This window comes from Hemitrygon akajei, chromosome 17 (genome assembly GCF_048418815.1).
Source record: "Hemitrygon akajei chromosome 17, sHemAka1.3, whole genome shotgun sequence".
NCBI lineage: Eukaryota > Metazoa > Chordata > Chondrichthyes > Myliobatiformes > Dasyatidae > Hemitrygon > Hemitrygon akajei.
The window spans coordinates 83584053-83606569 of record NC_133140.1 but is presented as its reverse complement, the minus strand read 5'-3'; the positions used below and the strand labels follow the sequence as shown (position 1 = coordinate 83606569).

Genomic DNA, 22517 nt, shown 5'->3' with positions numbered 1-22517 from the left:
CAGGTAGAAGATGCACCTCAGGTGCTAACTGTCCTTCACTGTGAAAAGGGACCTTCTGGCCCAGAAGTGGGAGCATGACGGGCATTTATCACAGCCTGCAGGCTTGGTAAGTGCTTTAATTGCATGGGTGACTGTGTAAGCCACACTTCCACAGTCTTCCAGCCTTGTACATTGGAAGCAGTGGAAGTAAAACCTTGCAATGAAGTTTTCAAACCTCGAAACCTGAACTGCCTGTAGCTCTATTCCTTGGACAATAGAAAAGTGAGAGGTGACCACCTCATTGTGAAAAGAGTTTTGTTACCTAGGACTTGAAGAAAAACTTTCCAGAGTTCAGGGTCAAAATGAAAAGTTGTCGTCATGAGAGAACCACAAGAAAATTCTGAGCGGAGATCATTTTATCTCTGGAAAGTGGTGAGAATGCTGAACTTGCTCTTATGAGAGTAATTGAAACAGACAGGCAGATATGCATTTTAGTGGAAAATGCCTAAGTACAAGGGAGCACCGAACAGAAAGATGTGTTTGTTGGAAGGACACGGGTAGGCTGCATGGTAGCACAGCAGTCCCCAGGACATCCTTGGCTGTGTTGGTCCTTGACGCAAACTATGCATTTCACTGTACGTTTTGAAGTATATTTGACAAATAAAGCTAATCTTTCTTTACTTAAAGAGGATTAGTGGAATTCTAACGCGGGCTGGAACTAAGGGCTGGATTGCTATTCTGTGCGGCTTTCTCAGTTGTTTGTGTGGTATATAAATAAGTTCTGCTGATTTGCAGTTTGTAACCTTTGCTCTGAAATCAGACTGCTGAAGGGAAACCATAAAAAACACTGTGTTTTATTTGAAAGGAATGCGTTTGCCACCAGAAAGCAAAACCGAGGCATTTATATATTTAAACATTGGCCTGAAGACTATGTGTGGTGCCTCTTTCCAGAGACCACAGTTGATCTGATGATTTTTTTTCACCCTAAGCCTGATCCTCTTCCCCTTATTATTCCCTCTGCTCTTCCAGAATTAACACATGAATGACATCAACGCTTTTAAAACTTTCAAAAACAAAAATCTTTTGTGCTGTAGAAAATGTGAGAATGATAATAAAAGGCTTCCCAATTGGTGGATTAATAGGCCATAGACCATATATTCAGTGACCTCCTGTCATACCTGCTATATCTTACCAAGTAGCCATTGAGTGTATGTTTGTAGTCTTCCGCTGCTGTAGCCCATCAGCTTCGAGGTTCAACACGTATATTTAGAAATAATCTTATGCACATCACAGTTGTAATGAGTTACTGAACCTTCTGGTCAGCTTGAACCAATCTGGCCATTCACCTTTGACCTCTCATTATCAAGCCATTTTCCATAAGACCATAAGATACAGGAGCAGAATAAGGCCATTTGGCCCATCACATGTGCTCCGCCATTTCATCATTTTTCGCACCATTTTCTGCAAACTCTAGAGACTGTTGTGTGCGAAAACCCCAACTCAAGCCATCCTGTCTGACACCAACAGTTATTCCATTGTCAAAGTCACTTAGATCATACTTCTTCTCCATTCTGATGTTTGGTCTGAACAGCAACTGAACCTCTTGACCATGTCTGCATGCTTTTATGGATGGAGTTGCTTCCGCATGATTGGCTGATTAGATATTTGCATTAATGAGCCGGTGTACAGGTGTACCTAATAAAGTGGCCACTGAGAGCAGAACATAGAACATGGAAAAGTACAGCACAGTAACACACACAAAATGCTGGAGTAACTCAGCAGGCCAGGCAGCATCTATTGCGAGGAATAGAGTCAATGTTTTGGGCCAAGGCATCCATCAGGATTCAGCCTCTACAGTGTTTGCAGAATCTCCTGTTTCTGCGGCGTAGCACATTGAATAGGCCTTCAACCTATTATGTAGTGCCCAGCTTTTAACCTACTCCAAGATTAACTTAACCCTTCCCTCTTAGCAGCCTATAATCTTCTATTTTTCTTTCATTGCGTGGAGAGGCGATCACATAGATATTGACTGTGTCAACTAAAATAATTTCCAGAGGCAGCAAAATATACCAGAATAGTTTTAAAGAGGCTAGAGTTTTAAGGAACGTAGAACTATACAGCACGGTACTGTATTAATTTTATGTTTTGCACTGTACTATTGCCACAAAATAAAAAACAAATTTAATGATGTATGTGAGTGCTGATTACCTGATTCTGATATGGGTGTCTATTCAAGTCAAGTCAAGTCACTTTTGTTGTCATTTCGACCATAACTGCTGGTACAGTACACAGTAAAAATGAGACAACGTTTTTCAGGACCATGGTTTTACATGACACAGTACAAAAACTAGACTGAACTATGTAAAAAACAACGCAGAGAAAAAAAACCACACAACTACTACACTAGGCTACAGACCTACCCAGGACTGCGTAGACTGTAGACCAGGACTGTGGACTGAGAGAGGGAAGGGGGTAGGAAGAGGGGAATCATGGTTGGGAAAAGGGGAAGGGAGAGGAAAGCAACAGAAAGACATTCTGTGATGATCAATACACATATTGTTTGGTATCAAATGACCTTGCCTGGTACCTCAGGGCCAGGTGTGACTGCGCCAGTGCCACCCTCCACCCCAGTACCCCTGGCCACCTGTCACACATCTCCCATGGTGTTCCACCTCGCAATTTACAAACTTGCTCTCTACTCCACATTGACAAATACTGTACTGTGCAAATGTCTTATGCACCCTCGCTATATATATGTGCCTGAGACTTTGCACAGTTTTGTGTTAACCATAATCCCAAATTAAACCTATCCCATTTATCTGCTTATCCTTCCATTTCTCACAGTCAAAAGATCATCTGAAAAAGTTTGAAGTCCATAATGGACCAAATAACTAATAAAAGATTGGTGGAACATAGGTTAGCACAGATCAGATGGGCCAAAGGGCCTATTTCCATGCTGTATGACTCTATGACAGCGTCCATTGTTGTAGGATTCAAAGAGGCTATGACTACCTGGGGCCAGTTATTTTGGCTGGGACGGGGCATGAACTTGAGAGCGAGGGCAGAATGGATGATTGATGGAGATAGTTACTGAAGAGCCTGGGAGATGTACAGCATCTGTTAGCTTCTGGTAGATGGAATTTAATGATCTTGTACTATTCTGTACGACAAATTAAAATGGTCAGAGCAGCTCAGTTTGAAGTGATCTTATCTTTGAATCAAATAGCTATGTGGTTAGCTCTGGCATCAGAGCAGTGAGCAAGATAATGTAGTGTGGACCTCTAGTGCAGTGTGAAGGGATGAGATGTCAATTCAGTCTGGTGAATGCTCCATCATAGACATTGGCCACCCCACCATCAAGGACATCTTCAAAAGGCAGTGCCTCAAGAAGGCAGGATCCATCGTTAAGGATTCTACCACTCAGGACATGCCCTACTCAATCAGGGAGAAGGTACAGGAGTCTGAAGACACACACTCCATGTTTCAGCAACAGCTTCTTCCCCTCCACCATCAGATTTCTGAATGGACAATGAACCCATAAACACTACCTGGCTATTTTGCTCTTTTGCAATTTTATATATTCTTATTGTAATTTATAGTAATTTTTATATATTGATCTGTACCACAACAAAACAACAAATTTCACCACATATGTCAGTGATAATAAACCTGATTCTGGTTAGTGTAGTTCTGCATTGTCGTACAACATCGCCACCAACTTTTGTATCAAATTGGAAACTTACTAATAATTCCTCTTACATTTGTATCCAGATCACTAAGGTTATTTGACAAGCCTTAGGGGTCGCAGCACCAATCCCCGTGGCATAATACAGTACAGTAGTGATCACTTGAGTTGAGTGTGATGTTCTCCTAAGGCAGCAGTTTCCAACCTGGGGTCCATGGACCAACTGGTTAATAGTATGGCATAATAAAAGGTGGGCACCACTGTCCTTAGGGGGTATCCATTGGTGGGATCCTCAGGTGGAATGCACAGCCTGCTCCTGAAGATGTGGGAAAAGGATCAATTGTGACCATATTCAAGAAGGGGGCAATGCTGATTGAGGTAATTATAGAGGCATCTCTCTCCTGTCAACACCAGGCGAAGTGCTTGCACGTATCCTTGTCAAACAGCTCCTTCCGTTGCCTGAAGAAGTACTCCTTGAATCGCAGTGTGGCTTCACCCATCTTGAGGTACCAGAGTCACGATGTGTACAGCAAGCCAGAAAGGCAACCAAAGGCAACCCTTGCACTTGGTTTTCATAGATTTGACAAAAGCTTTTGATACAGTAGACTCCAAGCTCTCTGGTGTATACTATCAAGACATGGCTGCCCTGACAAGTACTTACTTACAAATACTGAAGTTACTACATGATGGTATGTCACCCACACACAGTCACCACCATCAATAGTGGTGCTGAATCAGAACTCTTCACCGTTAACGCAGGAGTCAAACAGGTCTAATCCCTGTGTTATACCATTACTCACAGATTTCCAGTCAGAAAGCAACCCTCCACTGTGGAATCTTACTGTGCGGGCATTGACCACTACGGTTATGTTTTCTCCAAAGGCTGGAAATGCTCTGGAATTCTCCGAGGCCTGGAAGGGTCACCTACACAGCAGTTTGGAGTTTCTGCAGCTGGAAGTGTGGGTGGCAGCAATTGCTCAGTAACAATACAGCTCTGTCTCTCCTCTACCAGGGACACAAGAGTGTTTTTAATAAGGGGCTTGGAACACCCACACAGCCAGCTGAAGAGCTTTGCTTTGTAACAATCCATTGTAGGAATCAACTCACTCGACCCTAACCACTTCCAACGGTAGACACTCTTAACCCAATCACTCAACTTTCTGCTATCTACTACAGTCCAATTTTAGTTCAAGTCCTCAGTTCATAGCTCAGCAGGAACCTCATCTGTGCATTGTGACTGTGTCAGCTCAAACACCATCGAGGACATCTTCAAGAGCTAGCGACTCAAGAAGGCAGCATTCATCTTTAAACGTTCTCAATCATCATCCATCACATGCCCTCTTCTTGCTGCTACCATCGGGGAGGACGTACAGGAGCCCGAAGGCACACACTATGTGCATTTCAAAGCCAAAGTCAATTTATAATCAAAGTACTATATGCTGCCTTGGGATTCATTTTCTTGCAGGCATTTACAGGAAAATAAAGAAATCCAGGAGAATTTCTGAAAAATTATACATCAACCAAGACAAGTGAACAACCAATGAGCAAAAGAAGGCAAATTACCCAACTAATTAAATACAAATAATACTGAGAACCAGAGTTGTAATGAGTCCTTGAAAGTGGGTGTGTAAGTTATGGAATCAGTTCAGAGTTGAGGTGAGTGAAATTACCCACACCTGATCAGCAGCCTGATAGTTAAAGAGTAATATCTGTTCCTGATCCTAGTGGTGTGGGATGTAAGGCTGCTGTACCTCCTGCCCGATGGTGGTAGTGAGAGGAGAGAGAGCAAGTCCTGGACTCTGGGAGTAATTGATGATGGACGCTTATTTCTCTACGATTCAGAAACAGCTTCTTCCCTAACCACCACCGGATTCCTGAATGGTCCATGAAAACTACCTCATTATTTGTTATTCTTTTGCACTAGTTAATAATTTTGTATTTTATAGTAATTTTATGTCTTTGCAATGTACTGCTGCCGCAAAATAACAAATTTCACATCAGTTAAGCCAGTGATAATGAAGCTGATTCTGATTGCGTGGATGAAATCTCATTCTCCACACACAGCAGTGTAAACTTTTCTTCCTCTCAGGTATTTATCTAGTTCTCTTCCTGATTCCACTCGCTCTTCATTTTGGAAGCAAAAATTTGAAATTATTGCTCTAAATACAAAACTGTGTAAAAGTCTTAGACATATATATATATATAGAGAGAGAGAGCTAGGACGCAGAAGGCTTTTGCACAATACTGTAGTAATTTTATATATTATACTATACTGCTGCTGCAAAAAAAGCTCATTATATCTGTGAGAGATGATAAACCTGATTCTGATATAGGCCTCTGTTGTGGACTGAGAGTGAGAAAGGGTCAGGGAGGTGGGAATCATGGTTGGGAAGAGGGGAGGGAGCAGGAAGCACCAGAGAGACATTCTGTAATGATCAATAAACCAACTGCTTGAAATCAAATGATCCTGCCTGGTGCCTGGCACTCTTTCTTGCCACCTGTCCCATACCCCGCCAGCGGCACCCCACCCTCATCATTCCCCAAATTCTTTGTTTCTGCCAGATTTACAAACTGACTTCTCCATTCCACGTTGACAAATACAGTACTGTGCAAAAATCTTGGGCACTCTAGCTATATGTCTGTGCCTAAGACTATTGCACAGTACTGTAGATGGCTGATGATGCAATGAAAATATTACTTGCAATAGCATCACTGGCATGTTAGAAACACAGTATTCACAAGAAATAGATTAGATATAAGTTATGCAAGATGATATAAGAATGAACACAGTCAGAACAAAAAGTAATTCCGCTGTGGCAGAGCAGTCATGGTTTATCTGCACTGGGGTAGTGATCAGGGTTAACACAGAGACATAGAAAACCTACAGCACAATAGAGGCCCTTCAGCCTATGATGCTGTGCTGAACATTTACTTACTTTAGAAATTACCTAGGGTTTACCCATAGCCTTCTATTTTTCTAAGCTCCACGTACCTGTCCAGGAGTCTCTTAAAAGACCCTATTGTATCCACCTCCACCACTGTCGCCGGCAGCCCATTCCACGCACTCACCACTCACTGAATAAAAAACTTACCCCTGACATCTCCTCTGTACCTACCTCCAAGCACCTTAAAACTGTGCCCTCTCGTGTTAGCCATTTCAGCCTTGGGAAAAAGCCTCTGACTATCCACACGATCAATGCCTCCTTGAGATTCATCTCCTTACAGGTGCCCCAAAACAAAGAAACCCAATTGAACTCATTTAACAAAAAGACCATCAAACACCCACACGCAGAAAACAAAAACAAATTGTGCACACAATAAAAGTAAGCAAACTGAAGTTCATAGAAGCGAGCCCATCACCACAAAGCCAGTCATCACTGCAGCGGATCCAGGAGTCCGGTAGTTGCAGGCCACAGCCTCAGTTCAACACAGAGACGAGTAAACCTCGCGGAGTAGCACGCTGAACAAGGGTCATGCAGGTTGGTTCAAGAAACGAATAGCTCAAGGGAAGTAGCTGTTCTTGAACCTGGTGGTGTGGGACTTCAAGTTTCTGTACCTCCTGTCTTGATGGTAGCTGTAATAGGACAGCATGGCCCAGATGGTGGGGATCTTTGATGATAGAAGTTGGCTTCTTGAGATGACGTCTCCTATAGATGCTACTGATGGCAGGGAGGGATCTGCCTGTGATGTATTGGGTAGAGTCCACTACTCTCTGCAGTTCCTTACGTTCCTGCACATTCAAATTGTTGTAAAGACCATGAAGAATCCTGCCAGGATATTTCCATTGTTCTGTATAATTCATGAATAATTTAAATTCTGTGAGCTGTTCCTAATATGTGGAGTGTGCGTCTTCAGATCATGATGAGGTAGATTGTGAGGGTGTGTTCCTCGTATCGTACAAGAGATCCACTTAAGAGTTTGATACATACAGTGTGGTAGAAGCTGTCCTTGAATCTGGTGGTACTGTACCTGCATTCTGGCTTCCGTAACATCTGCCTGATGGGAGGGACTGGTGTTGAGAAGAGTGAATGTCTGGGGTGGGTGTTGTCTTTGATTCTGCTGGCTGTTTTATCGAGGCAGTAAGATAGAGTCCATGGAGGGGATGCTGGTTCCCATGTGCTGAGCTGTATCTATGGTTTCTTGAGGCCCATACTGAGCAGTTGCTGCAGGATGTGTGTCACGAGCTGTTAATACAATCAGACACACATCAATTAAAAATCAGAAAGAGTTGATGGGGACATACGGAATTTCTTTAGCCTCCTGAGCAAGTACAGGCACTGGTGAGCTTTCTTGACCGTAGCATCAATGAATGTGGATCACAGATGGAGACCCACCAGCACCTCTCTGCTCAGTGACACTGTCTGAGGCAGAGGTACTCTCATGCCATTTGAAGGTCCAAGATAAAGGCAATTTATTATCAAAGTACATTTATGTCACCATATACTACCCTGAGATTCATTTTCTTGCGGGCATTCATGATAAATAGAAAAAAGCACAATAGAATCAATAAAAAAGCTGCAGACAACAGAGACAATCAATGTGCAAACATCTAATTGTGCAAATACAAAAATAAAATTTGAATAATAAATAAATAAGCAATAAATATTGAGAATGTGAGTATTAACAGTCCTTAAAAGTGAGTCAATAGGCGGTTGGGGTGAGTGATGTTGAGTGTAGTCATCCCCTCTGGTTCAGGAGATTGCTGACTGAGGGATAATAACTGTTTCTGAATTTGGTGGTGTGGGACGAGGCTCCTGTACCTTCTTCCAGATAGAAGCAGCGAGAAGAGAGCTGGATGGTGGGGGTGCTAGATGATGGAGTGAGCACTTGAATTGCCAAGGTATAGAAATCAACAGATCAAGCACTAACTTTTGAAAGGCTACATCTATAATAGCACTGGGTATGTTTTTAATCAGTGCTGTTAGGTGAAAGAAAGGTTATGAGTTGTTAAGTGTGGAAATAGAATGTTGTCCGTTTTTCATAATCTAATGCATAACATTAACCTATAACCTAATGTGTGTGTGGTGTCTTTCGCAACTGATTTGTGAAATCCCCAGAGAGGGAGCAGGAAAGGTTTGCAAGAATGGTTCCAGGGTTGAGGGATTTTGGCTACAAGGTTAGACTGGAGAACTGGAATTGTTTTCCTTCCAGCAAGAAGGGATTTGATGAAGTGTAATGGAACATGGCTGGTAGAGGAGAGGATATGCCATAAGAAGCTGTTCCCGTGGGCGGGTGGTTCAACAGAGCAGAGACACAGATTACTATTATTGTTATTTGTGCTGAGATACAGTGAAAACTTTGCCTTGCATACTGTTCATACAGATCAAATCATTACACAGTGTGTTGAAGCAGAGCAGGGAAAACAATAACAGAATGCAGAATAAAGTGTAACAGCTCCAGAGGAAGTGCAGTGCAGGTAAACACTAAAGTGAAAGATCCTATTGTGGTAGATTGTGAGGCCAAGAGTCTATCTTATCGTACCAGAAGTTTCTTCAAGAGTCTGATAACTGGAGTAGAAGCTGTCCTTGAGCCTGGTGGTATGCACTTCCAGGGTTTTGAATTTTCTGCTTGATGGAAAAGGAGAGAAGAGAGAAAGTCCAGGATGTGGGTTTTTTGATTACGCTGGCTGCTTTTCTGAGGCAGGAAGAAGTGTAGACAGAGTCCACAGAGAGGAGGCCGGTTTCCGTGATGTGTTGAGATGTATCCACAGCTCCCCGCAGTTGCTTGTGGTCACATTATGCATCAGGATAGGATGCTATACTGGGGCAATAATGAAAATTGGTTAGGGTCAAAGGAGACAGGCCAAGTGTCTTTATCCTCCTGAGGAAGTAAAGGTATGGGTGATCTATCTTTTGACCCTGTGAGGATTTTAGTTCTACACAAAGATAATGGATGATGTAGCGCTTGTTGCCTGTAGAAATGTTGGTCAATCGGAGCCTCCAGAAATCACAAAGGCTCTTGTTAAAGAACTTACAAAGCTCAGGGGGAAACTTGATGAGACCGCTCCACTAGAAAACAAGATATATTCCAAGAGACAAATGGCCTCTTCCTCTGCCAATTCCAAAGTCTATTATTCAATAAGCTTCACAGCGACAGTGACCTGGGTTCGATTCCCACCACTGTCTCTAAGGAGTTTGTGCGTTCTCCCCGTGACCATGTAGGTTTCCGCCGGGTGCTCCGGTTTCCTCCCACATTTCAAAGCTAGCAGGTTAATTGGTCGCATGGGTGTAACTGGGTGGCCCTGTCACAATCACAGACTCGGGCGGCACAGCAATTGCACTCATGAATATGCATGAATCAGCTAATTATTATTTTATTATGGCTGTATTTAATTCATTGTAGCACTTGTCGATACTCGAAAAAAGCACGGCACCATTATGCCGCCTGCTTGCGTTTGGCCTTGCCTGAGAAAGTGGACTATCAAGTCGACTGATGCTGAAGACTAGCGGTGTTTAGATATTTCCTTTCAGCCGCAGTGTTGGCATCTAGTTTTTGGTTTGAAAGTTTTAGCTAATGGCCATGTTTGGCCTAACGTTTATTGTTCACTTTCCCCTTAAAATACTGTTCCCATCAAAAGTCTGTGATCTATCGACCCGCTTCAGTGTCACTCTCTCTCCGCACTTGGGCCATATCCAAACATAGTGACAGGCACGAACAAGATCATTGAGCCAGAAGCCCTGTTACCCTGCTGTATCACAAAATAAAAATAACTAAAAATGTAACTCAAAATATCCTAAAGCATTTCACATCCAACAAAGTTTTTACCTGTAGTGAGAGTCACAGGAAAGGAAGTAAATAATCTGTCATCTCCCAAGCCCTTTTGTCTTGATAACTTTTTTGTGGGATTGTTCACATTAATTGTTAATTAGCCTCCAACCTGATGGTATAAACATTGATTTCTCCTTCTGGTAATTTTCCCCCTCCCTATTCTCTCGTCTTCATTTTCCTACTGTGGCCTCTTACCCCTGCTCCTGATCTATTATCACTTCCCCCTGGGTCCCCTCCTTCTTCCCTTTCTCCCATCTATTTTCTCATCTGATTCCTTCTTCTCCAGCCCATTACTTTCCCTACGCACCTGGCTTCACCTATCACCTTCTAACTTGTCCTTCTTCCCCTCTCCCACCTTCTTATTCTGGCGTCTTTCCCTTTCTTTCCAATCCCCATGAAGGGTCTTGGCCTGAAACATCGACTGTTTATTCCTCTCCTTAGATGCTGCCTGACCTGCTGAGCTCCCCCAGCACTATGTGTTTGTTACATGAGAAATACTCCTGTATTTAATATCTTGCCTGACCTATTACTGTTCAGTGTTGTTGGCTTAAGTCAGTCAGAAACCTCTGACTCACGGGCAAGAGTACATGCATGAAGCGAGAGTTAATATATTCTGGATAAATTTTCAGATTTTGTATTCCTGGCTGGGAACTGTCCTGCCCAACTGTCTGAAAATGGTATAAAACAATCTGAAATTTCTCTCCTTGTGAACATTTCCCCCCATCACAGTGAGGTTACAAGCCAAAGGGGGGAGGGAGGGGGGGGGGGAGAGAGAGAGAGAGAGAGAGAGAGAGAGAGAGTGTGTGTGTGTGTGTGTGTGTGTGTGTGTGTGTGTGTGTGTGTGTGTGTGTGTGTGTGTGTGTGTGTGTGTGTGTGTGTGTGTGTGTGTGGATGCTCATTCAAACTCACATTTATTTGTCAGGAAACATTTTCTGCACATCCACATTACCAAACTGCAGACAAAAACGGTCCCTTCCAAATCCCTTCACAATGTAAATGTTGGTTCAGCTATTGAATACAAAGCAGATTCATAACTAAATAAAATTACATATACAGGGCATTTAGATTTTTTAATATGCCTCAGGCTCCAGATTGGATGTACCAGTGGCTTGACTTTATTTAGATAGTCTCACTGTTATTAAGCAAGGAATGCCTTGGGACTGGATTGCAATTATTACTTACTTAAGCCCAGCACCCGTACCAAGGCAGAATCCCCTGTCCTGGCCAATCTCCAGGTGTGGCCCATCTTCTTGGATGTATCCTTCCTCTCCCTGGGATAAGGTCTTTGGAGCTTCTTCTGGTGTTTCTGTAGCACTGGGCGTTTGCTAGCCTTGTATTCAACCGTCCTCCCTGCACAGCCGGGCTTGGGACCATCCGTGGCAGAGTTTATTGAAAGCAGTGGAAATTAATAGAGAATATTTTGAACTCCTTTCCCAAAGCCCTTTCCATCATCTATAAGGCAAACGAACAGAAGATGAAGTAGCACAATTAGGCCACTCGGCCCATCAAGTGTGCTCCATCATTCCATCATAGCTGATTTATTTTTCCTCTCAACTCCATCCTTCTGCCTTTTCCCCATAAACTTTGACACCCTGACTAATCCAGAACCTATCAACCTCCGTTTTAAGGAAATCTGACTCAAATAACCACGCTTTACAATAGTGGTGTGCAGAAGAGCATCTTCAAACACACAACATGCCAAACCTTGAAGTGGATGGGTCACAGCTGCAGAAGACGACACTGGGCTCCACTGTACCTAATAAAGCCGACGCTGAGTGTAAAGCTAAGCTTTTAAGGTCTTTAATCTTTGAAATATGGTGTTTTGTGGCAGCAGTCCAGTGCAAGGCATAACGATAACTATAAATTACAAAATAAAGTGCAAGGAAAGGAATAATGAGTTAGTGTTCTTGGACCATTCAGAAATCTGATGGTGAGAGGGAAGAAGCTGTTCCTAAGTCTTTGATAAATATTAAATCACTGGCATGCGTTGTGAAATTTGCTGTTCTGTGGCAGCAGTATATTGCAATTCATATTCATAACAATTGTAAATTACAGTGAATATCTATTTTTTAATGTTAAATTAAATAAGTGGTGCAATAAGTGAGAGAGAAAAAGTGATGAGGTAATGTTCATGGGCTCAATGTCCATTCAGAAATCTGATGGCAGAGGAGAAGAAGCTAGTCCTGAATTGCCGAGTGTGTGTCGTCTGGCTCCTGTACCCCCCTCTCCCTGATGGTACCAATGAACAAGAGGGTATGTTCGAGGTGACGGGAGTCTTTAATAATGGATGCCACCTCTCTTGAGGCATCGCTCATATAAGATGTCCTGGGTGTTGGGTGGCTGGTGGCTCGTGTCCATGATGGAACTGACTGAGTTCACAACATCCTACAGTTATTTAAATCCTGTGCCAGTAGAAACCCCCTAACCCCACCTCCCATACCAGGCAGTGATGCAGCCAGTTAAAATGCTCCCCCTGGTATATCTAGAAATTTCCGAGAGTTTTTGCTGACATACAAAATCACCAGGGTTTCTTTGGGGCCAAGGTGCAAAGCACATTACCAACAGCATATAGCACAAAAGCACATATTGTTGTAAGTTTAGAAATACATACAGTCACAAAGAAAATAATATATAGCCCATATCTTTGAGTGGCATGACTGTAGATCAGTGGCTTCCAAACTGGGGTCCATGGACCCTTTGCTTAATGGTATAGGTCCATGGCATACAACAGGTTGGGAACCCCTGCAGTCGATTGTCCTGCTCCAGCTTGTTCTTCCACTGAGCGAACACTGGAGAGCAGCACCAAGCGAGCACCAGAATGCAGTACTGAGCAAACACCCACTCACAGTAACGGTAACTTTGAAACTATCGACCTGATTGTTGTTAAAACCCAGTGGGTGGAGGAAATCTGCGGCAGCTCGCAGATTGTCTGACCTAAACATCATTCCAATGACATGCAAAGAGTAGCTGAATCTCAAGTGGCTTCATTAGCTACTCAGTTGTATCTACACTGGTTCATGAAAGTGCTTATCACCACTTCTCAAGGGATAATATGTGGCAACAGCAATTATGCATGAAAAATGAGTAAAAGAGAGGATATCCACGGTAAGATCCGTGTACAGTGATTAAATTTTAAAAAAAACAGTTTGGCTCATTGGGACTATTTGGAATCCAGGTGACAGGAAAGGGTCCTGTTAAACTTCTCAGGCAGATTATATACTCAGTGACCTTTTTATTAGTGTACTGCACACCTGCTTGTTCATGTGATTATCTAGTCAGCCAATCAAGTGGTAGCAACTCAACACATAAAAGCACACAACCATGGTCAAGAGGTTCAGTTGTTATTCAGACATTGGAATGGGGAAGAGATTTGATCTAAGTGACTTTGACCGCAGAATGACTGGTAGTGCCGGATAGGGTGGTTTGAGCAGCTAAGAAATTGCTGATCTCCTGGAATTTTCACCCACACCAGTCTCTAGAGTAGGGGTTCCCCAAATGGGGTTCATAGACACCTTGGTTAATGTTAAGTCTCCATGGAATAATAAAGGTTGGGAAGCCCTGCTCTAAAATTTACAGAGATTGGTGCAACCCCCCCCCCCCCAAAAAAAAGAACACATCCAATGAGTAGCAGTTCTGTGGGTGAAAATGCCTTGTTCATGACAGAGCTCAGAGGAGACTGACCAGACCAGACTGGCTGAAGCTGACAGCAACTCGAATAACCATGTTACAGCAGTGGTGTGCAGAAGAGCATCTCTGAATGCGCAGCACGTTGAACCTCAAAGTGGATGGGCTACAGCAGCACAGCGTCACATACACACTCGGTGGCCACTTTATTAGGTACAGGAGGTACCGAATAAAGTGGCCACTGAGTGTATAGACGGCGATTTGGATTTCAGTATTGACCAAGCAAATTATTTTTCTTCTTCCCTTGACAGTGTGCAGTGGATGAACACTGCACTCTGGGCTGAAAATTACAGTTTAGAAAGGATATTTAAATTCATTACACATTATTTTTGGAAGGCTGTGATCTCTTTGATTTCATAAATCCTTAGAATTCCCCACCACAGAGAGCCTCCATGCAGAGTGAAAACACAGAAAATAGATAAGTACAGGACAGGCCCTTAGTCCCACAAAGTCGTGTCAAACCAATTAAATTAGTAATCCAATGGCCAACTAAACTAATCACCTCTGCCTACACAATCCTCATATCCTTCCATTTCCCTCACATTCATTTGCCAATCTAAGCATCTCTTAAAATATCCTAAAGTATTTGCCTCTACCACCTCTCCAGGCACCCACCAACCTGTGCAAAAAAAAATCTTGTCCTTCACATCTCATTTGAATTGACCCATTCTCACCTTAACTGCATGCTCTCTGGTATTAGATATTACAATGCTGGAAAAAGATCCTGTTTACTCTGTCTATGCCTCTCATAACCTTGTAAATCTCCTCACAGCCTCCGGCGCTCCACAGAAAAGGTTGTTGAGTCGATTGAAGGTTGAGAATGATATATTCTTGGGTACTGAGGCAATAAAGGAACATGTGAACCAGTACATTAGAGATATTATTGGGCATGGACTTACTGAATGGGGAAGTAGGGGTACGTGTTTGAAAGAAAAGTAAATGGTTTTTGTAAACTTAGCCAACTCCATCATGGGCACTAACCTCCCCAGCAGCAAGAACATCTTCAAAATATGATACCTTTAAAAAGGTGGTGTCCATCATCAAGGACCCCCAACGCCATCCAAGACATGCCTTCTTCTCTTTGCTACCAACCAGGAGATGGTACATGAGCCTGAAGACACATGCTCAGCATTTCAGGAACAGCTCCTTACCCTCGACCACCATATTTCTAAAAGGTCTATGAGCCTATGAACACTATTTCACCATTATGCTTTCTTTTTCTACAACATATACATTTGTTTGTTTGTTTATTTAAATGGCTCAGCCAGAGTAGACTTGATGTGCCAAATGGCCTAATTCTGCTCTTACATCTTATGGTAATTTAAAGTATATTTTATGTTTTGCACTGTACTGCTGTCACAAACATTTGATGACACATGTCAGTGATAATAAGCTTGATTTTGATTTCCTTTTGGAGCACCGTTGTCTCTTATTATCTGGGACTTTCTCCAGAATTGGACTTCTGCAGAATCTCTTATTCTCCAGAAGAATGGAAGGTGACCTCAAATGTGTCAAATTATGGAGGAATTTGATGGGGTGAGCATTTCTACTGGTGTGTGGATTGAGAACCGTGGGGGGGATAGGGGTGATGTTCCGAGTGTCGGAGGAATTTCTTCTCTAGTGGGTCGTGAAGACTGAGACTGGCAGATTGCTTGACGACAGGGGTCAGGGATTACGGGAAACAGAATGAAAGAGGACTGAAGCCAAGATCAGACGGATTGGCCTGGAATGGTGAGACAGCCTCCTGGGCCATATGGGAGACTCCTGAAGCAGTTACTTACGCTCCATGCCTGACCTTCGGCTAACATTGTTCAGGTAAATACCGATGTGATTACCTGAACAACCCAAGTGTGATTCATTGCTTTGTGGAAGTTTCTTGTCCATCGATGGGCTTCTGTATTTCACTTATTACCACTCACATATTTACAGTGTTCTGAGTTTGAGACGAATTGTAGGTTTGCTTACTAAAGTTGCACTGTGGTTATTGTAAAGCTTTCATCTCATGTTCTCAATATTTATTGCTTATTTATGTATTTGCAGTTTTTTGTATTTTGCACTCTGGTTGGTTGTCTGTCCTGATGGGTGCAGTTTTTCATTGATTCTTTGTATTTACTGTGAATGCCCGCAAGGAAATGAATTTCAGGGTTGTATATGGTGACAAATATGTACTTTGATAATAAATTTACTTTGAATTTTGAACTTAACAGTACCAACTGGGATATCAGGATTCCATTGCTGCTGCTGTCTGTAAGGAATTTATATGTTCTTGACGTGACCATGTGGGTTTCCTTCCACATTCCCAAGATGTATGGGTTAGGATTAGTGACTTGTGGGCATGCGATGTTGGTGCTGAAAGTGTGGTGACGCTTGTGGACTTCTTTCTAGTACAATCCTTGGACTGTGTTGGTCTTGATGGAAATGGCACATTTTATTGTATGTTTTAATGTTCAAATAAAGTTAATCATTTCTTTCTTCACTTCCTTCTTTCCTTCCCTCCCTTCTTCCTTCCTTCCTTCGCTCCTTCTCTCCTTCTGTCTTTCTCTCTTCCCAACCTCTAACCCTCATTCTGTCTTTCTACCAGATAAGGGCAAGTTGTTGATGCAGTCAGCCCCCGTGTTGTTCTGCTTGATGTGCTTGTGTGAGGTACAAGTCCAGAGATCTCCTCTCTCCAAACATTCTCTTTGTTTACTGTGAGCCGGTTCATCCCAGCTGCTAGCGATCTAACTGTCATTGATATAGTTCAGCTGGAGAGACGAGTTCAAATTCCAACACAATGACTGAAGAATTTTGCTTCCAGTGATAAAATAAATAGATAACTTCAGCAATGGTGGCATTGAAACAGCTGGGTTGCCCTGAAAGCAGAGAGACACTGAGATCGCAAAGCGAAAGATCAGCTACTGGAGGAACTCAGCACATCAGACTGCATCTGTGGAGGCAGATGGATAGTCAAAAGTGACCTCTACCCTCCCTCTGCCTCCTCAGATGCTGACTGACCTGTTGAGTTTCTCCAGCCTATGAATATTGAAAGGTCTAGATGGAGTGGATGTGGAGAAGATGTTTCCAATATTGGAAAGGTCTAGGACCAGAGGGCACAGCCTCACAATAGAGGAATGACCATTTAGGACAGAAGTGAGGAGGAATTTCTTTAGGTAGAGGTTAGCAAATCAGTGGAATTCAATGCTATAGACATCTGTGGAGGACAAGTCATTGAATATTTTTCTAACTGGCCCAGATCCCACTGCACTCTTTGACAGCTTTCCTTGCTGTCCACTAGACCCCAATCTTGGTCTCACCCACAAATTTGCTGATCCAGTTTACATTATCATGCAGGTAATTAATTGATGTAGATGACACACACCAGTGGACCCAGCACCGATCCCTGTGGTTACACTACTAGTCTCAGGCCTCCGGTCTGAGAGGCAACCATCTACAACTACTGTCTGTTTTCTCCCGCGAAGCCAAAGTCCGATCCAATTGACTACCTCCTCCCGAATGCCAAGCGACTGAACCTGCTTGACCAACCTCCCATGTGGGACCTTGTCAAAGTCAATGTCAGAGTTTGGTATTTTACACAGAGAGTGATGGGGGCCTGGAATGCATTACCTGGGGTGATGCTAGGAGCAGATACAATGGGGACACATAGACAGGCACATGGATGTAAGGTAGATGGAAAGCGATAGTGTGTAGGAGGAAAGGATTAGTATGTGTCTATATAGGGTATCATTCTATGTATTATGTTCAAAACATTATAATTATACCTGCCTTAACGTCTTCCTCCGGCAGCTCATTCCACCTACCTGCCACCCTCTGTGTGAACAGGTTGCCTCCCCATGTTTTGTATCCCTCTATAAGGCACCCCTCAGCCCTGCTACGCTCCACGGGGATAAAAATCCCAGCGTGTCCAATGAATTCCTATAACTGTGTTGCACAGTTCTTCAGATAAGCACATAAAATGCAGAAAATGGAAGGATATGGACATTATGCAGGTGGAAGAGCTCAGGTCAGTTTGCCATTTGATTGCTAATTTAATTGGTTTGGCACAGTGTTGTGCGTTGATTGGCCAGTTCCTGTGCTGTATTGTTCTATGTTCAAACTCAAACCCGCCAGCTTCAAGAGTTTGGGGATGAGCATCACCGAGGAGCTATCAAGGTCTATCATCCTTGATAGTAGGGCAGGCACAATACTGGCTACCTGAGGTGCTTAAGGAAAGATCATCTTTCCCAAAAATTGCTGGCCAACTGTTAACGAGAGAGCGTGCTCGCATACGGAATGACAGTGTGGTACTCTAGCTGCAGCAAGACAGATCATAAATCACTTCAACGGGTGATTAGGACGGCGTTGGGACTTAACTACCGGACCTGGAGACAATCTTCAACTCTCGATGCCTACAGCACGCTCGTAACATCATTAAAGACAAATCCCATCTCTGTCTGTTCATTCCCCTGCCATTTGGTTGGAGATACAAAAACATCTTAGCCAAGATTGTTAGACTGAAAGACAGCTTCCCAAGGGCTGTTATGCAGCGGAATAATGCTACACCCTGGCTTGCCAATGACCTTTGAGTGTTTTGGACTGCTATGGAATGTTACTATTATTTTAATTTTTTTAAATTAAGCCATACATCATGCTTTGTAAATATCTGTTTGCATGGACTGGAGTAGCACTGAAATCTTATTGTCTTCAGCATTGACAATAAAGTTCTATTCTAAACCCTCTGGTCCCTGTAAAAGCTTTGGAAAGTCACACCAGCTTAGGAAGTTGGCCAGTTGGGTCTTTATTCCTTGGAATTCAGAATGAGGGACAACCTTGTAAAAATGTTTGAAATTATGAGAGTCTTTGATGAGCTGGATGGTAACAGGTTAGGGAAGTCGAGAACTAGGGGGTATAAGTTTAGGATGAGAGGCAAGAGATTTAAAAGGACATGAGGGGTAGCTTCTTCACCCAGAGGGTGGTAAGGATATGGAACAAGCTGCCAGGGGAAGTGGTTGAGGCAGATACAGTGGTATAGGTAGATGCAGCATAAGGAGGGATATGAGATGAACTCAGGAAATTGGGATTAGCTAGCTGGAAAACGTGGTCCAGAACAGTTGGGCCAAAGAGTTTCTATTGTGCTGTTTTGCTCTATGTCTTTAACATCCCTATAAATCTTTTCAACATACACCCTATCGTTAAAGATCAGCTTTATTTGTCACATGTACATTGAAACATGAAGTCAGGTGTGTCAGCTGCATCAAACTAAATCAGCGAGGATTGTGTTGGGCAGCCCACAAGTTTGGCCTCGCATTCAGCACCAACATAGCACAATTCACTAACCTTACCCCGAACTGTATGCCTTTAGAATGTGGGAGGAAACCCACACGGTTAAGGGGAGAATACACAAATGACTTACAGACAGCAGTGGGAATCGAAACCCGATCAGTGATTTCTGATCCATGTAAAGCGATTAAACTAACCACTACACTACCATGCCACCCCCTTAACAACACCCTTTACTGTAGCTGGATGAGGCCACCGAGATTGGTCTCACCACCAACTCCTGCGTTTTTCACCGAACTGTCTTCAGAGAGGGGAACCTGCCACATTTTCTAGGTCTGACCAAGCACTGACCCCAGAATACAACAGGTTTATTGAGTGTTAATGTGGCAGGGGTGATTTCAGTATCAATGAACCCTTTTTACTCCCTCCAGTAATTTTGTCTTCCTGCTCTGCCCTGTAGACTAGTGACCTTTGCATCCCCAAGCAAACAGTTCCCTGTGCTTGCTGCAATGCAGGGCAGGAGAGCTTTGGTTGGGTTTAAGCTGATGAATTGGGACTGGCAGATTGATTCTGTCATCTACGGGCAAAGAACAACCAGGCTTGCCTGAAAAACTCCCCGGACCATGGAGGATTGAATCCGCAGCAAGATTAACTGTAAGAGACTTGCTTGGTCATTACTGAAGGATCACTATGTACACAGACTTGATAATTTGTTATGTACATGTACTGTAGGTCTAGCTTGATAAAGCTTCCAGTTGTTGAAATATATAGCCTTCAGATATATATTTATATCTGAAGTCTGCAATCATTTCTGATTAAAACCTGATCTCATAGGGAACATTTTAAAGTATGTGCTTGATTATGTGTCACACATGATTGCTGTGTCTGAAGGTTGTGAGTTCAAGCCCCGCTCTAGTCTGGCATTCCAGTGGAACGGTGAGGCAGTGAAACATTAGGACGGACTTGTTTAAGGTGAATTAACAGTTGAGGCCCTGTCTGCTCCTCGATCGATGGGGGATATTCCTCTCCAGGGAGAGGGCAGGGGTGTTTTCCCTGGTGTCATTTATACCTTGAAACGGATCATTCAGCCAGAAGCACGTCGCTGTATGCCGGGGTTTGTGCACGGAACATGATTACACGCTGAAGGGTGCTGCTTGCTGGTGTGGGACATTGTAAGGATCTGGGACGGAATCAGTGAATTTGTGTGTCGTCTCCAACACCTGTGATCTCACAAGGAACTATTGAGCAGAGTGTAATTGTGATCATTAGAACTCAGATGAATAGGAGGAGGATTAGATTAGATTGTGAGGACACTCAGTCCTCATTTATTGTCATTTAGAAATGCATGCATTAAGAAATGATACAATGTTCCTCCAGTATGATATCACAAAAACACAAGACAGACCAAGACTAACTTACAAAAACCACATAATTATAACATAGAGTTACAACAGTGCAAAGCAATGCCGTAATTTGATAAAGAGCAGACCATGGACACGGTAATACAAAGTCTCAAAGTCCTCGATAGCCCATCATCTCACGTAGACGGTAGAAGAAAGAAAAACTTCCTGCCATGAATCTCCAGCGCCGCAAAGCTTCCCGATGCAGCCTCTGGAAGCATCCGACCACAGCCAACTCTGAGTCCGTCCGAAAAACTTCGAGCCTCCGAACAGCCCTCCGACACCGAGCACCGAGCACCATCTCTGCCGAGCGCTTCGACCCCGGAACCAGCCGTCAAGCAACAGGCAAAGCCGAGGATTTGGGGCCTTCCTCCCGGAGATTTTTTGATCGCACCGTAGCAGTGGCAGTGAAACAGGCATTTTGGAAGTTTCACCAGATGTTCCTCTGTGCTTCTCACATCCGTCCCCATCAAATCAGGATTGTGCATGGCCCCTACTTACAGATAACAGATATTCATTCCTGGAGCAGCCGCGTGCTGCCATCGCATTGCCATTTTCTTGCCATACATTGAACATAGAATAGTACAGGCCCTTCGACTTATAATGTGCTGACCTATATAAACCTACTCTTAATATCAAAATTTAACCCTTCTCTAGTATATAGCCCTCTATTTTTCTTTCATCCATGTGCTTCTGTAAGTGTCGCTTAAATGCTCCTAATCTACCTGACTTTACCACCACCCTTGGCAGCATGTTCCATGCACCCACCACTGTCTGTGTGAAAGTACCTACTTTTGACAGCCCTCTATACTTACCTCCAGTCACCTTAAAAGTATCCCCTCTTGTATTAGCTGTTGCCATCCTGGGAGAGAAGCGATGGCTCTCCACTCTTCTTAACGTGGACGTAATAGGGTGGAAGCAGGGGCGAAATCTCCCCTGGCTAAGTGGTCTAAGATCAGGGGGCACAGTCTGGGGGTAGATTGAGGGGAAAAGGTCTCACTCAGAGGAAGATGTTGGTTGTCCGTCATTTCTGACGATGACAGGAGAGTTGTGTGGGAGAGCTTTTAAAGTGGAAAAGCTGTTGCTCTGGGGCAGTTCCACTCTCTCGACTTCAGGAGTCCGGATCCAGTCACGTGAGTAGTCGTCACAAGCTGGAGTCTTCCTTGGTGAAGCTGGATAACTATGATTTCTTCTCAGCCTGGACTTGTCATCCACTCTCCATGAAGTGTTGCAGATCTGCCTTCTCGGCCATTGGATCTCACTGTTAATCTCATCTGCCCAGTCACATGCTAGGCCAGGCATGTCTCTGCCCCTCTCCTAGTTCAGGCTGCCCGTTGAAGTGATATACCGGGGTGTGGCCGCTGTCACATGCAAACTGCTACTTGGAGCCACAGGCGAGAGCTGAGTGTCCAAAGAGGACCGAAGGTGAACTAGAATGGACATGGTGGGCCACTTCACCCCAGAGGAGGGTAAATCTTTAGAACATTCTACCTGAGTGACTGTGGGAACTCAATTTTTGTGCTCATTTGAAACACAGATGGATTAACTTCTGGGCATTAAGGAATTGAAGGGATATTGGAGGAACGCTGGAAAAGTGGCTCTGAGTCATGATCCCGAAGAAAGGTTGAACGGACTCAATGGCCTGGATGGCTGCCTCTTGTGTGTTTTTTTCACGTACGCATGTCTGTCATTGATGACAGAGGCCCTGGGAAGTACCAAAAGATGCCCCAAATGTTTACCAGGAG

The 22517-nt window shown here is 43.6% G+C and overlaps 1 protein-coding gene across 3 annotated transcripts in view; it reads left to right on the top strand.

The window, feature by feature from the left end:
• LOC140740855 (cadherin-11-like) overlaps window positions 1-22517 on the top strand; it is a 249554-nt gene that overhangs the window by 8622 nt on the left and 218415 nt on the right. Inside the window, exon 1 of one of the 3 annotated variants that reach the window (XM_073070419.1) lies at window positions 19881-20026. The exons of the other annotated variants lie outside the window; for them this stretch is intronic. The gene's annotated coding sequence lies outside the window, so the exon portion shown is untranslated. Of the gene's footprint in view, window positions 1-19880; window positions 20027-22517 lie in introns of those variants that run through there. 3 annotated transcript variants of the gene reach the window in all.